Below are 16,024 nucleotides of genomic sequence, written 5' to 3' on the forward strand. Positions count from 1 at the left end.
TCTCAGAACTGAGCAAGTGGAGAGACGTTCGTTCATCTAGCACCAAGGGAACGGCTTGCAGGAGACACTTTTTCTCTGCTTCCTCAGTCTGTTTCCTAGTGCCGGTTTGAAGTTCCTGCAGTTTTCACTGTAAAACCGAGTTGGAGCTTGTACCTCCCCATATATAAGTATGGAATGGAGTTGGCATCTGAAAAGAAACTTTGTGTTCCCAACAAGATAGGTGAAGGACGGCTTTCACACACACTTATCTCTCAGAACTGAGCAAGTGGAGAGACGTTCGTTCATCTAGCACCAAGGGAACGTGTTGCAGGAGACACTATTTCTCTGCTTTCTCAGTCTGTTTCCTAGTGCCGGTTTGAAGTTCCTGCAGTTTTCACTGTCAAACCGAGTTGGAGCTAGTACCTCCCCATATATATGTATGGAATGGAGTTTGCAACTGAAAAGAAACTTTGTGTTCCCAACAAGCTAGGTGAAGGACGGCTTTCACACACACTTATCTCTCAGAACTGAGCAAGTAGAGAGACGTTCGTTCATCTAGCACCAAGGGAACGGGTTGCAGGAGACACTTTTTCTCTGCTTCCTCAGTCTGTTTCCTAGTGCCGGTTTGAAGTTCCTGCAGTTTTCACTGTAAAACGGAGTTGGAGCTTGTACCTCCCCATATATATGTATGGAATGGAGTTTGCATCTGAAAAGAAACTTTGTGTTCCCAACAAGATAGGTGAAGGACGGCTTTCACACACACTTATCTCTCAGAACTGAGCAAGTGGAGAGACGTTCGTTCATCTAGCACCAAGGGAACGGGTTGCAGGAGACACTTTTTCTCTGCTTTCTCAGTCTGTTTCCTAGTGCCGGTTTGAAGTTCCTGCAGTTTTCACTGTCAAACCGAGTTGGAGCTTGTACCTCCCCATATATATGTATGGAATGGAGTTTGCAACTGAAAAGAAACTTTGTGTTCCCAACAAGCTAGGTGAAGGACGGCTTTCACACACACTTATCTCTCAGAACAGAGCAAGTGGAGAGACGTTCGTTCATCTAGCACCAAGGGAACGGGTTGCAGGAGACACTTTTTCTCTGCTTTCTCAGTCTGTTTCCTAGTGCCGGTTTGAAGTTCCTGCAGTTTTCACTGTAAACCGAGTTGGAGCTTCTACCTCCCCATATATATGTATGGAATGGAGTTTGCAACTGAAAAGAAACTTTGTGTTCCCAACAAGCTAGGTGAAGGGCGGCTTTCACACACACTTTTCTCTCAGAACAGAGCAAGTGGATAGACGTTCGTTCATCTAGCACCAAGGGAACGGGTTGCAGGAGACACTTTTTCTCTGCTTTCTCAGTCTGTTTCCTAGTGCCGGTTAGAATTTCCTGCAGTTTTCACTGTCAAACCGATTTGGAGCTTGTATCTCCCCACATATATGTATGGAATGGAGTTTAAAACTGAAAAGAAACTTTGTGTTCCCAACAAGATATGTGAAGAGCGGCTTTCACACACACTTAACTCTCAGAACTGAGCAAGTGGAGAGACGTTCGTTCATCTAGCACCAAGGGAACGGGTTGAAGGGACACTTTTTTTCTGCTTCCTCAGTCTGTTTCCTAGTGCCGGTTTGAAGTTCCTGCAGTTTTCACTGTAAAACCGAGTTGGAGCTTGTACCTCCCCATATATATGTATGGAATGGGGTTTGCAACTGAAAAGAAACTTTGTGTTCCCAACAAGCTAGGTGAAGGACGGCTATCACACACACTTTTCTCTCAGAACTGAGCAAGTGGAGATACGTTCGTTCATCTAGCACCAAGGGAACGGGTTGCAGGAGACACTTTTTCTCTGCTTCCTCAGTCTGTTTCCTAGTGCCGGTTTGAAGTTCCTGCAGTTTTCACTGTCAAACAGAGTTGGAGCTAGTACTTCCCCATATATATGTATGGAATGGAGTTTGCAACTGAAAAGAAACTTTGTGTTCCCAACAAGCTAGGTGAAGGACGGCTTTCACACACACTTATCTCTCAGAACTGAGCAAGTGGAGAGACGTTCGTTCATCTAGCACCAAGGGATCGGGATGCAGGAGACACTTTTTCTCTGCTTTCACATTCTGTTTCCTAGTGCCGGTTTGAATTTCCTGCAGTTTTCACTGTAAAACCGAGTTGGAGCTTGTACCTCCCCATATATATGTATGGAATGGAGTTTGCAACTGAAAAGAAACTTTGTGTTCCCAACAAGCTAGGTGAAGGACGGCTTTCACACACACTTATCTCTCAGAACTGAGCAAGTGGAGAGACGTTCGTTCATCTAGGACCAAGGGAACGCGTTGCAGGAGACACTTTTTCTCTGCTTCCTCAGTCTGTTTCCTAGTGCCGGTTTGAAGTTCCTGCAGTTTTCACTGTAAAACCGAGTTGGAGCTTGTACCTCCCCATATATATGTATGGAATGGAGTTGGCATCTGAAAAGAAACTTTGTGTTCCCAACAAGATAGGTGAAGGACGGCTTTCACACTCACTTATCTCTCAGAAATGAGCAAGTGGAGAGAAGTTCGTTCATCTAGCACCAAGGGAACGTGTTGCAGGAGACACTTTTTCTCTGCTTTCTCAGTCTGTTTCCTAGTGCCGGTTTGAAGTTCCTGCAGTTTTCACTGTCAAACCGAGTTGGAGCTTGTACCTCCCCATATATATGTATGGAATGGTGTTTGCAACTGAAAAGAAACTTTGTGTTCCCAACAAGCTAGGTGAAGGACGGCTTTCACACACACTTATCTCTCAGAACTGAGCAAGTGGATAGACGTTCGTTCATCTAGCACCAAGGGAACGGGTTGCAGGAGACACTTTTTCTCTGCTTCCTCAGTCTGTTTCCTAGTGCCGGTTTGAAGTTCCTGCTGTTTTCACTGTAAAACAGAGTTGGAGCTTGTACCTCCCCATATATATGTATGGAATGGATTTTGCATCTGAAAAGAAACTTTGTGTTCCCAACAAGATAGGTGAAGGACGGCTTTCACACACACTTATCTCTCAGAACTGAGCAAGTGGAGAGACGTTCGTTCATCTAGAACCAAGGGAACGGGTTGCAGGAGACACTTTTTCTCTGCTTTCTCAGTCTGTTTCCTAGTGCCGGTTTGAAGTTCCTGCAGTTTTCACTGTCAAACCGAGTTGGAGCTTGTACCTCCCCATATATATGTATGGAATGGAGTTTGCAACTGAAAAGAAACTTTGTGTTCCCAACAAGCTAGGTGAAGGGCGGCTTTCACACACACTTTTCTCTCAGAACAGAGCAAGTGGATAGACGTTCGTTCATCTAGCACCAAGGGAACGGGTTGCAGGAGACACTTTTTCTCTGCTTTCTCAGTCTGTTTCCTAGTGCCGGTTAGAATTTCCTGCAGTTTTCACTGTCAAACCGATTTGGAGCTAGTATCTCCCCACATATATGTATGGAATGGAGTTTACAACTGAAAAGAAACTTTGTGTTCCCAACAAGCTATGTGAAGAGCGGCTTTCACACACACTTAACTCTCAGAACTGAGCAAGTGGAGAGACGTTCGTTCATCTAGCACCAAGGGAACGGGTTGCAGGAGACACTTTTTTTCTGCTTCCTCAGTCTGTTTCCTAGTGCCGGTTTGAAGTTCCTGCAGTTTTCACTGTAAAACCGAGTTGGAGCTTGTACCTCCCCATATATATGTATGGAATGGAGTTTGCAACTGAAAAGAAACTTTGTGTTCCCAACAAGCTAGGTGAAGGACGGCTTTCACACACACTTATCTCTCAGAACTGAGCAAGTGGAGAGACGTTCGTTCATCTAGCACCAAGGGAACGGGTTGCAGGAGACACTTTATCTCTGCTTTCTCAGTCTGTTTCCTAGTACCGGTTAGAATTTCCTGCAGTTTTCACTGTCAAACCGATTTGGAGCTAGTATCTTCCCACATATATGTATGGAATGGAGTTTACAACTGAAAAGAAACTTTGTGTTCCTAACAAGCTATGTGAAGAGCGGCTTTCACACACACTTAACTCTCAGAACTGAGCAAGTGGAGAGACGTTCGTTCATCTAGCACCAAGGGAACGGGTTTCAGGAGACAATTTTTCTCTGCTTTCTCATTCTGTTTCCTAGTGCCGGTTTGAAGTTCCTGCAGTTTTCACTGTAAACCGAGTTGGAGCTTCTACCTCCCCATATATATGTATGGAATGGAGTTTGCAAATGAAAAGAAACTTTGTGTTCCCAACAAGCTAGGTGAAGGGCGGCTTTCACACACACTTATCTCTCAGAACAGAGCAAGTGGATAGACTTTCGTACATCTAGCACCAAGGGAACGGGTTGCAGGAGACACTTTTTCTCTGCTTTCTCAGTCTGTTTCCTAGTGCCGGTTTGAAGTTCCTGCAGTTTTCACTGTCAAACCGAGTTGGAGCTAGTACCTCCCCATATATATGTATGGAATGGAGTTTGCAACTGAAAAGAAACTTTGTGTTCCCAACAAGCTAGGTGAAGGACGGCTTTCACACACACTTATCTCTCAGAACTGAGCAAGTGGAGAGATGTTCGTTCATCTAGCACCAAGGGAACGGGTTGCAGGAGACACTTTTTCTCTGCTTCCTCAGTCTGTTTCCTAGTGCCGGTTTGAAGTTCCTGCATTTTTCACTGTAAAACCGAGTTGGAGCTTGTACCTCCCCATATATATGTATGGAATGGAGTTTGCAACTGAAAAGAAACTTTGTGTTCCCAACAAGCTAGGTGAAGGACGGCTTTCACACACACTTATCTCTCAGAACTGAGCAAGTGGAGAGATGTTCGTTCATCTAGCACCAAGGGAACGGGTTGCAGGAGACACTTTTTCTCTGCTTCCTCAGTCTGTTTCCTAGTGCCGGTTTGAAGTTCCTGCATTTTTCACTGTAAAACCGAGTTGGAGCTTGTACCTCCCCATATATATGTATGGAATGGAGTTTGCATCTGAAAAGAAACTTTGTGTTCCCAACAAGATAGGTGAAGGACGGCTTTCACACACACTTATCTCTCAGAACTGAGCAAGTGGAGAGACGTTCGTTCATCTAGCACCAAGGGAACGGGTTGCAGGAGACACTTTTTCTCTGCTTTCTCAGTTTGTTTCCTAGTGCCGGTTTGAAGTTCCTGCAATTTTCACTGTGAAACCGAGTTGGAGCTTGTACCTCCCCATATATATGTATGGAATGGAGTTTGCAACTGAAAAGAAACTTTGTGTTCCCAACAAGCTAGTTTAAGGACGGCTATCACACACACTTTTCCCTCAGAACTGAGCAAGTGGAGATACGTTCGTTCATCTAGCACCAAGGGAACGGGTTGCAGGAGACACTTTTTCTCTGCTTCCTCAGTCTGTTTCCTAGTGCCGGTTTGAAGTTCCTGCAGTTTTCACTGTCAAACAGAGTTGGAGCTAGTACTTCCCCATATATATGTATGGAATGGAGTTTGCAACTGAAAAGAAACTTTGTGTTCCCAACAAGCTAGGTGAAGGACGGCTTTCACACACACTTATCTCTCAGAACTGAGCAAGTGGAGAGACGTTCGTTCATCTAGCACCAAGGGAACGGGTTGCAGGAGACACTTTTTCTCTGCTTTCACATTCTGTTTCCTAGTGCCGGTTTGAAGTTCCTTCAGTTTTCACTGTAAAACCGAGTTGGAGCTTGTACCTCCCCATATATATGTATGGAATGGAGTTTGCAACTGAAAAGAAACTTTGTGTTCCCAACAAGCTAGGTGAAGAACGGCTTTCACACACACTTATCTCTCAGAACAGAGCAAGTGGATAGACGTTCGTACATCTAGCACCAAGGGAATGGGTTGCAGGAGACACTTTTTCTCTGCTTTCTCAGTCTGTTTCCTAGTGCCGGTTTGAAGTTCCTGCAGTTTTCACTGTCAAACCGAGTTGGAGCTAGTACCTCCCCATATATATGTATGGAATGGAGTTTGCAACTGAAAAGAAACTTTGTGTTCCCAACAAGCTAGGTGAAGGAAGGCTTTCACACACACTTATCTCTCAGAACTGAGCAAGTGGAGAGACGTTCGTTCATCTAGCACCAAGGGAACGGGTTGCAGGAGACACTTTTTCTCTGCTTCCTCAGTCTGTTTCCTAGTGCCGGTTTGAAGTTCCTGCAGTTTTCACTGTAAAACAGAGTTGGAGCTTGTACCTCCCCATATATATGTATGGAATGGAGTTTGCATCTGAAAAGAAACTTTGTGTTCCCAACAAGATAGGTGAAGGACGGCTTTCACACACACTTATCTCTCAGAACTGAGCAAGTGGAGAGACGTTCGTTCATCTAGCACCAAGGGAACGGGTTGCAGGAGACACTTTTTCTCTGCTTTCTCAGTCTGTTTCCTAGTGCCGGTTTGAAGTTCCTGCAGTTTTCACTGTCAAATCGAGTTGGAGCTTGTACCTCCCCATATATATGTATGGAATGGAGTTTGCAACTGAAAAGAAACTTTGTGTTCCCAACAAGCTAGGTGAAGGACGGCTTTCACACACACTTATCTCTCAGAACAGAGCAAGTGGAGAGACGTTCGTTCATCTAGCACCAAGGGAACGGGTTGCAGGATACACTTTTTCTCTGCTTTCTCAGTCTGTTTCCTAGTGCCGGTTTGAAGTTCCTGCAGTTTTCACTGTAAACCGAGTTGGAGCTTCTACCTCCCCATATATATGTATGGAATGGAGTTTGCAACTGAAAAGAAACTTTGTGTTCCCAACAATCTAGGTGAAGGGCGGCTTTCACACACACTTTTCTCTCAGAACAGAGCAAGTGGATAGACGTTCGTTCATCTAGCACCAAGGGAACGGGTTGCAGGAGACACTTTTTCTCTGCTTTCTCAGTCTGTTTCCTAGTGCCGGTTAGAATTTCCTGCAGTTTTCACTGTCAAACCGATTTGGAGCTAGTATCTCCCCACATATATGTATGGAATGGAGTTTACAACTGAAAAGAAACTTTGTGTTCCCAACAAGCTATGTGAAGAGCGGCTTTCACACACACTTAACTCTCAGAACTGAGCAAGTGGAGAGACGTTCGTTCATCTAGCACCAAGGGAACGGGTTGCAGGAGACACTTTTTTTCTGCTTCCTCAGTCTGTTTCCTAGTGCCGGTTTGAAGTTCCTGCAGTTTTCACTGTAAAACCGAGTTGGAGCTTGTACCTCCCCATATATATGTATGGAATGGAGTTTGCAACTGAAAAGAAACTTTGTGTTCCCAACAAGCTAGGTGAAGGACGGCTTTCACACACACTTTTCTCTCAGAAATGAGCAAGTGGAGAGACGTTCGTTCATCTAGCACCAAGGGAACGGGTTGCAGGAGACACTTTTTTTCTGCTTCCTCAGTCTGTTTCCTAGTGCCGGTTTGAAGTTCCTGCAGTTTTCACTGTAAAATCGAGATGGAGCTTGTACCTCCCCATATATATGTATGGAATGGAGTTTGCAACTGAAAAGAAACTTTGTGTTCCCAACAAGCTAGGTGAAGGACGGCTTTCACACACACTTATCTCTCAGAACAGAGCAAGTGGAGAGACGTTCGTTCATCTAGCACCAAGGGAACGGGTTGCTGGAGACACTTTTTCTCTGCTTTCACATTCTGTTTCCTAGTGCCGGTTTGAAGTTCCTGCAGTTTTCACTGTAAAACCGAGTTGGAGCTTGTACCTCCCCATATATATGTATGGAATGGAGTTTGCAACTGAAAAGAAACTTTGTGTTCCCAACAAGCTAGGTGAAGGACGGCTTTCACACACACTAATCTCTCAGAACTGAGCAAGTGGAGAGACGTTCGTTCATCTAGCACCAAGGGAACGGGTTGCAGGAGACACTTTTTCTCTGCTTCCTCAGTCTGTTCCCTAGTGCCGGTTTGAAGTTCCTGCAGTTTTCACTGTAAAACCGAGTTGTAGCTTCTACCTCCCCATATATATGTATGGAATGGAGTTTGCAACTGAAAAGAAACTTTGTGTTCCCAACAAGCTAGGTGAAGGACTGCTTTCACACACACTTATCTCTCAGAACTGAGCAAGTGGAGAGACGTTCGTTCATCTAGCACCAAGGGAACGGGTTGCAGGAGACACTTTTTCTCTGCTTTCTCAGTCTGTTTCCAAGAGCCGGTTTGAAGTTCCTGCAGTTTTCACTGTCAAACCGAGTTGGAGCTAGAACCACCCCATATATATGTATGGATTGGAGTTTGCAACTGAAAAGAAACTTTGTGTTCCCAACAAGCTAGGTGAAGGACGGCTTTCACACACACTTATCTCTCAGAACTGAGCAAGTGGAGAGACTTTCGTTCATCTAGCACCAAGGGAACGGGTTGCAGGAGACACTTTTTCTCTGCTTTCTCAGTCTGTTTCCTAGGGCCGGTTTGAATTTCCTGCAGTTTTCACTGTAAAACCGAGTTGGAGCTTGTACCTCCCCATATATATGTATGGAATGGAGTTTGCAACTGAAAAGAAACTTTGTGTTCCCAACAAGGTAGGTGAAGGACGGCTTTAACACACACTTATCTCTCAGAACTGAGCAAGTGGAGAGACGTTCGTTCATCTAGCACCAAGGGAACGGGTTGCAGGAGACACTTTTTTTCTGCTTTCTCAGTCTGTTTCCTAGTGCCGGTTTGAAGTTCCTGCAGTTTTCACTGTAAAACCGAGTTGGAGCTTCTACCTCCCCATATATATGTATGGAATGGAGTTTGCAACTGAAAAGAAACTTTGTGTTCCCAACAAGCTAGGTGAAGTACGGGTTTCACACACACTTATCTCTCAGAACAGAGCAAGTGGAGAGACGTTCTTTCATCTAGCACCAAGGGAACGGGTTGCATTAGACACATTTTCTCTGCTTTCTCAGTCTGTTTCCTAGTGCCGGTTTGAAGTTCCTGCAGTTTTCACTGTAAAACCGAGTTGGAGCTTGTACCTCCCCATATATATGTATGGAATGGAGTTTGCAACTGAAAAGAAACTTTGTGTTCCCAACAAGCTAGGTGAAGGACGGCTTTCACACACACTTATTTCTCAGAACTGAGCAAGTGGAGAGACGTTCGTTCATCTAGCACCAAGGGAACGGGTTGCAGGAGACACTTTTTCTCTGCTTTCTCAGTCTGTTTCCTAGTGCCGGTTTGAAGTTCCTGCAGTTTTCACTGTAAAACCGAGTTGTAGCTTCTACCTCCCCATATATATGTATGGAATGGAGTTTGCAACTGAAAAGAAACTTTGTGTTCCCAACAAGCTAGGTGAAGGACGGCTTTCACACACACATATCTCTCAGAACTGAGCAAGTGGAGAGACGTTCGTTCATCTAGCACCAAGGGAACGGGTTGCAGGAGACACTTTTTCTCTGCTTTCTCAGACTGTTTCCTAGTGCCGGTTTGAAGTTCCTGCAGTTTTCACTGTAAAACCGTGTTGGAGCTTGTACCTCCCCATATATATGTATGGAATGGAGTTTGCAACTGAAAAGAAACTTTGTGTTCCCAACAAGCTAGGTGAAGGACGGCTTTCACACACACTTATCTCTCAGAACAGAGCAAGTGGAGAGACGTTCGTTCATCTAGCACCAAGGGAACGGGTTGCAGGAGACACTTTTTCTCTGCTTTCTCAGTCTGTTTCCTAGTGCCGGTTTGAAGTTCCTTCAGTTTTCACTGTAAAACCGAGTTGTAGCTTCTACCTCCCCATATATATGTATGGAATGGAGTTTGCAACTGAAAAGAAACTTTGTGTTCCCAACAAGCTAGGTGAAGGACGGCTTTCACACACACTTATCTCTCAGAACTGAGCAAGTGGAGAGACGTTCGTTCATCTAGCACCAAGGGAACGGGTTGCAGGAGACACTTTTTCTCTGCTTTCTCAGACTGTTTCCTAGTGCCGGTTTGAAGTTCCTGCAGTTTTCACTGTAAAATCGAGTTGGAGCTTCTACATCCCCATATATATGTATGGAATGGAGTTTGCAACTGAAAAGAAACTTTGTGTTCCCAACAAGCTAGGTGAAGGACGGCTTTCACACACACTTATCTCTCAGAACAGAGCAAGTGGAGAGACGTTCGTTCATCTAGCACCAAGGGAACGGGTTGCAGGAGACACTTTTTCTCTGCTTTCTCAGTCTGTTTCCTAGAGCCGGTTTGAAGTTCCTGCAGTTTTCACTGTCAAAGCGAGTTGGAGCTAGTACCACCCCATATATATGTATGGAATGGAGTTTGCAACTGAAAAGAAACTTTGTGTTCCCAACAAGCTAGGTGAATAGCGGCTTTCACACACACTTATCTCTCAGAACTGTGCAAGTGGAGAGACGTTCGTTCATCTAGCACCAAGGGAACGGGTTGCAGGAGACACTTTTTCTCTGCTTTCTCAGTCTGTTTCCTAGTGCCGGTTTGAAGTTCCTGCAGTTTTCACTGTAAAACCGAGTTGCAGCTAGTACATCCCCATATATATGTATGGAATGGAGTTTGCAACTGAAAAGAAACTTTGTGTTCCCAACAATCTAGGTGAAGAACGGCTTTCACACACACTTACCTCTCAGAACTGAGCAAGTGGAGAGACGTTCGTTCATCTAGCACAAAGGGAACGGGTTGCAGGGGACACTTTTTCTCTGCTTTCTCAGTCTGTTTCCTAGTGCCGGTTTGATGTTCCTGCAGTTTTCACTGTCAAACCGAGTTGGAGCTAGTACCTCCCCATATATATGTAAGGAATGGAGTTTGCAACTGAAAAGAAACTTTGTGTTCCCAACAAGCTAGGTGAAGGACGGCTTTCACACACACTTATCTCTCAGAACTGAGGAAGTGGAGAGACGTTCGTTCATCTAGCACCAAGGGAACGGGTTGCAGGAGACACTTTTTTCTGCTTCCTCAGTCTGTTTCCTAGTGCCGGTTTGAAGTTCCTGCAGTTTTCACTGTAAAACAGAGTTGGAGCTTGTACCTCCCCATATATATGTATGGAATGGAGTTTGCAACTGAAAAGAGACTTTGTGTTCCCAACAAGATAGGTGAAGGACGGCTTTCACACACACTTATAGCTCAGAACTGAGCAAGGGGAGAGACGTTCGTTCATCTAGCACCAAGGGAACGGGTTGCAGGAAACACTTTTTTTCTCTGCTTTCTCAGTCTGTTTCCTAGTGCCGGTTTGAAGTTCCTGCAGTTTTCACTGTAAAACCGAGTTGGAGCTTCTACCTCCCCATATATATGTATGGAATGGAGTTTGCAACTGAAAAGAAACTTTGTGTTCCCAACAAGCTAGGTGAAGGACGGCTTTCACACACACGTATCTCTCAGAAATGAGCAAGTGGAGAGACGTTCGTTCATCTAGCACCAAGGGAACGGGTTGCAGGGGACACTATTTCTCTGCTTTCTCAGTCGGTTTCCTAGTGCCAGTTTGAAATTCCTGCAGTTTTCACTGTCAAACCGTGTTGGAGCTAGTACCTCCCCATATATATGTATGGAATGGAGTTTGCAACTGAAAAGAAACTTTGTGTTCCCAACAAGCTAGGTGAAGGACGGCTTTCACACACACTTATCTCTCAGAACTGAGCAAGTGGAGAGACGTTCGTTCATCTAGCACCAAGGGAACGGGTTGCAGGAGACACTTTTTCTCTGCTTTCTCAGTCTGTTTCCTAGTGCCAGTTTGAAGTTCCTGCAGTTTTCACTGTAAAACCGAGTTGGAGCTTCTACCTCCCCATATATATGTATGGAATGGAGTTTGCAACTGAAAAGAAACTTTGTGTTCCCAAAAAGCTAGGTGAAGGACGACTTTCACACACACTTATCTCTCAGAACTGAGCAAGTGGAGAGACGTTCGTTCATCTAGCACCAAGGGAACGGGTTGCAGGGACACTTTTTTTCTGCTTTCTCAGTCTGTTTCCTAGTGCCGGTTAGAAGTTCCTGCAGTTTTCACTGTCAAACCGATTTGGAGCTAGTATCTCCCCACATATATGTATGGAATGGAGTTTACAACTGAAAAGAAACTTTGTGTTCCCTACAAGCTAGGTTAAGAGCGGCTTTCACACACACATATCTCTCAGAACTGAGCAAGTGGAGAGACGTTCGTTCATCTAGCACCAAGGGAACGGGTTGCAGGAGACACTTTTTCTCTGCTTTCTCAGTCTGTTTCCTAGTGCCGGTTTGAAGTTCCTGCAGTTTTCACTGTAAAACAGAGTTGCAGCTAGTACCTCCCCATATATATGTATGGAATGGAGTTTGCAACTGAAAAGAAACTTTGTGTTCCCAACAATCTAGGTGAAGAACGGCTTTCACACACACTTATCTCTCAGAACTGAGCAAGTGGAGAGACGTTCGTTCATCTAGCACAAAGGGAACGGGTTGCAGGAGACATTTTTTCTCTGCTTTCTCAGTCTGTTTCCTAGTGCCGGTTTGAAGTTCCTGCAGTTTTCACTGTCAAACCGAGTTGGAGCTTGTACCTCCCCATATATATGTATGGAATGGAGTTTGCAACTGAAAAGAAACTTTGTGTTCCCAACAAGCTAGGTGAAGGACGGCTTTCACACACACTTATCTCTCAGAACAGATCAAGTGGAGAGACGTTCGTTCATCTAGCACCAAGGGAACGGGTTGCAGGACACACTTTTTCTCTGCTTTCTCAGTCTGTTTCCTAGTGCCGGTTTGAAGTTCCTGCAGTTTTCACTGTAAAACCGAGTTGGAGCTAGTACCTACCCATATATATGTATGGAATGGAGTTTGCAACTGAAAAGAAACTTTGTGTTCCCAACAAGCTAGGTGAAGGACGGCTTTCACACACACTTATCTCTCAGAACTGAGCAAGTGGAGAGACGTTCGTTCATCTAGCACCAAGGGAACGGGTTGCAGGAGACACTTTTTTTCTGCTTCCTCAGTCTGTTTCCTAGTGCCGGTTTGAAGTTCCTGCAGTTTTCACTGTCAAATGGAGTTGGAGCTAGTACCTCCCCATATATATGTAAGGAATGGAGTTTGCAACTGAAAAGAAACTTTGTGTTCCCAACAAGCTAGATGAAGGACGGCTTTCACACACACTTATCTCTCAGAACTGAGCAAGTGGAGAGACGTTTGTTCATCTAGCACCAAGGGAACGGGTTGCAGGAGACACTTTTTTCTGCTTCCTCAGTCTATTTCCAAGTGCCGGTTTGAAGTTCCTGCAGTTTTCACTGTAAAACCGAGTTGGAGCTTGTACCTCCCCATATATATGTATGGAATGGAGTTTGCAACTGAAAAGAAACTTTGTGTTCCCAACAAGCTAGGTGAAGGACGGCTTTCACACACACTTATCTCTCAGAACTGAGCAAGTGGAGAGACGTTCGTTCATCTAGCACCAAGGGAACGGGTTGCAGGAGACACTTTTTCTCTGCTTTCTCAGTCTGTTTCCTAGTGCCGGTTTGAAGTTCCTGCAGTTTTCACTGTCAAACCGAGTTGGAGCTTGTACCTTCCCATATATATGTATGGAATGGAGTTTGTAACTGAAAAGAAACTTTGTGTTCCCAAAAAGCTAGGTGAAGGACGACTTTCACACACACTTATCTCTCAGAACTGAGCAAGTGGAGAGACGTTCGTTCATCTAGCACCAAGGGAACGGGTTGCAGGAGACACTTTTTCTCTGCTTTCTCAGTCTGTTTCCTAGTGCCGGTTAGAAGTTCCTGCAGTTTTCACTGTCAAACCGAGTTGGAGCTTGTACCTTCCCATATATATGTATGGAATGGAGTTTGCAACTGAAAAGAAACTTTGTGTTCCCAAAAAGCTAGGTGAAGGACGACTTTCACACACACTTATCTCTCAGAACTGAGCAAGTGGAGAGACGTTCGTTCATCTAGCACCAAGGGAACGGGTTGCAGGGACACTTTATCTCTGCTTTCTCAGTCTGTTTCCTAGTGCCGGTTAGAAGTTCCTGCAGTTTTCACTGTCAAACCGATTTGGAGCTAGTATCTCCCCACATATATGTATGGAATGGAGTTTACAACTGAAAAGAAACTTTGTGTTCCCTACAAGCTAGGTTAAGAGCGGCTTTCACACACACATATCTCTCAGAACTGAGCAAGTGGAGAGACGTTCGTTCATCTAGCACCAAGGGAACGGGTTGCAGGAGACACTTTTTCTCTGCTTTCTCATTCTGTTTCCTAGTGCCGGTTTGAAGTTCCTGCAGTTTTCACTGTAAAACCGAGTTGCAGCTAGTACCTCCCCATATATATGTATGGAATGGAGTTTGCAACTGAAAAGAAACTTTGTGTTCCCAACAATCTAGGTGAAGAACGGCTTTCACACACACTTATCTCTCAGAACTGAGCAAGTGGAGAGACGTTCGTTCATCTAGCACAAAGGGAACGGGTTGCAGGAGACATTTTTTCTCTGCTTTCTCAGTCTGTTTCCTAGTGCCGGTGTGAAGTTCCTGCAGTTTTCACTGTCAAACCGAGTTGGAGCTTGTACCTCCCCATATATATGTATGGAATGGAGTTTGCAACTGAAAAGAAACTTTGTGTTCCCAACAAGCTAGGTGAAGGACGGCTTTCACACACACTTATCTCTCAGAACAGATCAAGTGGAGAGACGTTCGTTCATCTAGCACCAAGGGAACGGGTTGCAGGACACACTTTTTCTCTGCTTTCTCAGTCTGTTTCCTAGTGCCGGTTTGAAGTTCCTGCATTTTTCACTGTAAAACCGAGTTGGAGCTAGTACCTACCCATATATATGTATGGAATGGAGTTTGCAACTGAAAAGAAACTTTGTGTTCCCAACAAGCTAGGTGAAGGACGGCTTTCACACACACTTATCTCTCAGAACTGAGCAAGTGGAGAGACGTTCGTTCATCTAGCACCAAGGGAACGGGTTGCAGGAGACACTTTTTTTCTGCTTCCTCAGTCTGTTTCCTAGTGCCGGTTTGAAGTTCCTGCAGTTTTCACTGTCAAATGGAGTTGGAGCTAGTACCTCCCCATATATATGTAAGGAATGGAGTTTGCAACTGAAAAGAAACTTTGTGTTCCCAACAAGCTAGGTGAAGGACGGCTTTCACACACACTTATCTCTCAGAACTGAGCAAGTGGAGAGACGTTTGTTCATCTAGCACCAAGGGAACGGGTTGCAGGAGACACTTTTTTCTGCTTCCTCAGTCTATTTCCTAGTGCCGGTTTGAAGTTCCTGCAGTTTTCACTGTAAAACCGAGTTGGAGCTTGTACCTCCCCATATATATGTATGGAATGGAGTTTGCAACTGAAAAGAAACTTTGTGTTCCCAACAAGCTAGGTGAAGGACGGCTTTCACACACACTTATCTCTCAGAACTGAGCAAGTGGAGAGACGTTCGTTCATCTAGCACCAAGGGAACGGGTTGCAGGAGACACTTTTTCTCTGCTTTCTCAGTCTGTTTCCTAGTGCCGGTTTGAAGTTCCTGCAGTTTTCACTGTCAAACCGAGTTGGAGCTTGTACCTTCCCATATATATGTATGGAATGGAGTTTGTAACTGAAAAGAAACTTTGTGTTCCCAAAAAGCTAGGTGAAGGACGACTTTCACACACACTTATCTCTCAGAACTGAGCAAGTGGAGAGACGTTCGTTCATCTAGCACCAAGGGAACGGGTTGCAGGGACACTTTATCTCTGCTTTCTCAGTCTGTTTCCTAGTGCCGGTTAGAAGTTCCTGCAGTTTTCACTGTCAAACCGAGTTGGAGCTTGTACCTTCCCATATATATGTATGGAATGGAGTTTGCAACTGAAAAGAAACTTTGTGTTCCCAAAAAGCTAGGTGAAGGACGACTTTCACACACACTTATCTCTCAGAACTGAGCAAGTGGAGAGACGTTCGTTCATCTAGCACCAAGGGAACGGGTTGCAGGGACACTTTATCTCTGCTTTCTCAGTCTGTTTCCTAGTGCCGGTTAGAAGTTCCTGCAGTTTTCACTGTCAAACCGATTTGGAGCTAGTATCTCCCCACATATATGTATGGAATGGAGTTTACAACTGAAAAGAAACTTTGTGTTCCCTACAAGCTAGGTTAAGAGCGGCTTTCACACACACATATCTCTCAGAACTGAGCAAGTGGAGAGACGTTCGTTCATCTAGCACCAAGGGAACGGGTTGCAGGAGACACATTTTCTCTGCTTTCTCAGTCTGTTTCCT

This window comes from Camelus dromedarius, unplaced genomic scaffold (genome assembly GCF_036321535.1).
Source record: "Camelus dromedarius isolate mCamDro1 unplaced genomic scaffold, mCamDro1.pat HAP1_SCAFFOLD_123, whole genome shotgun sequence".
NCBI classification, from domain to species: Eukaryota; Metazoa; Chordata; class Mammalia; order Artiodactyla; family Camelidae; genus Camelus; species Camelus dromedarius.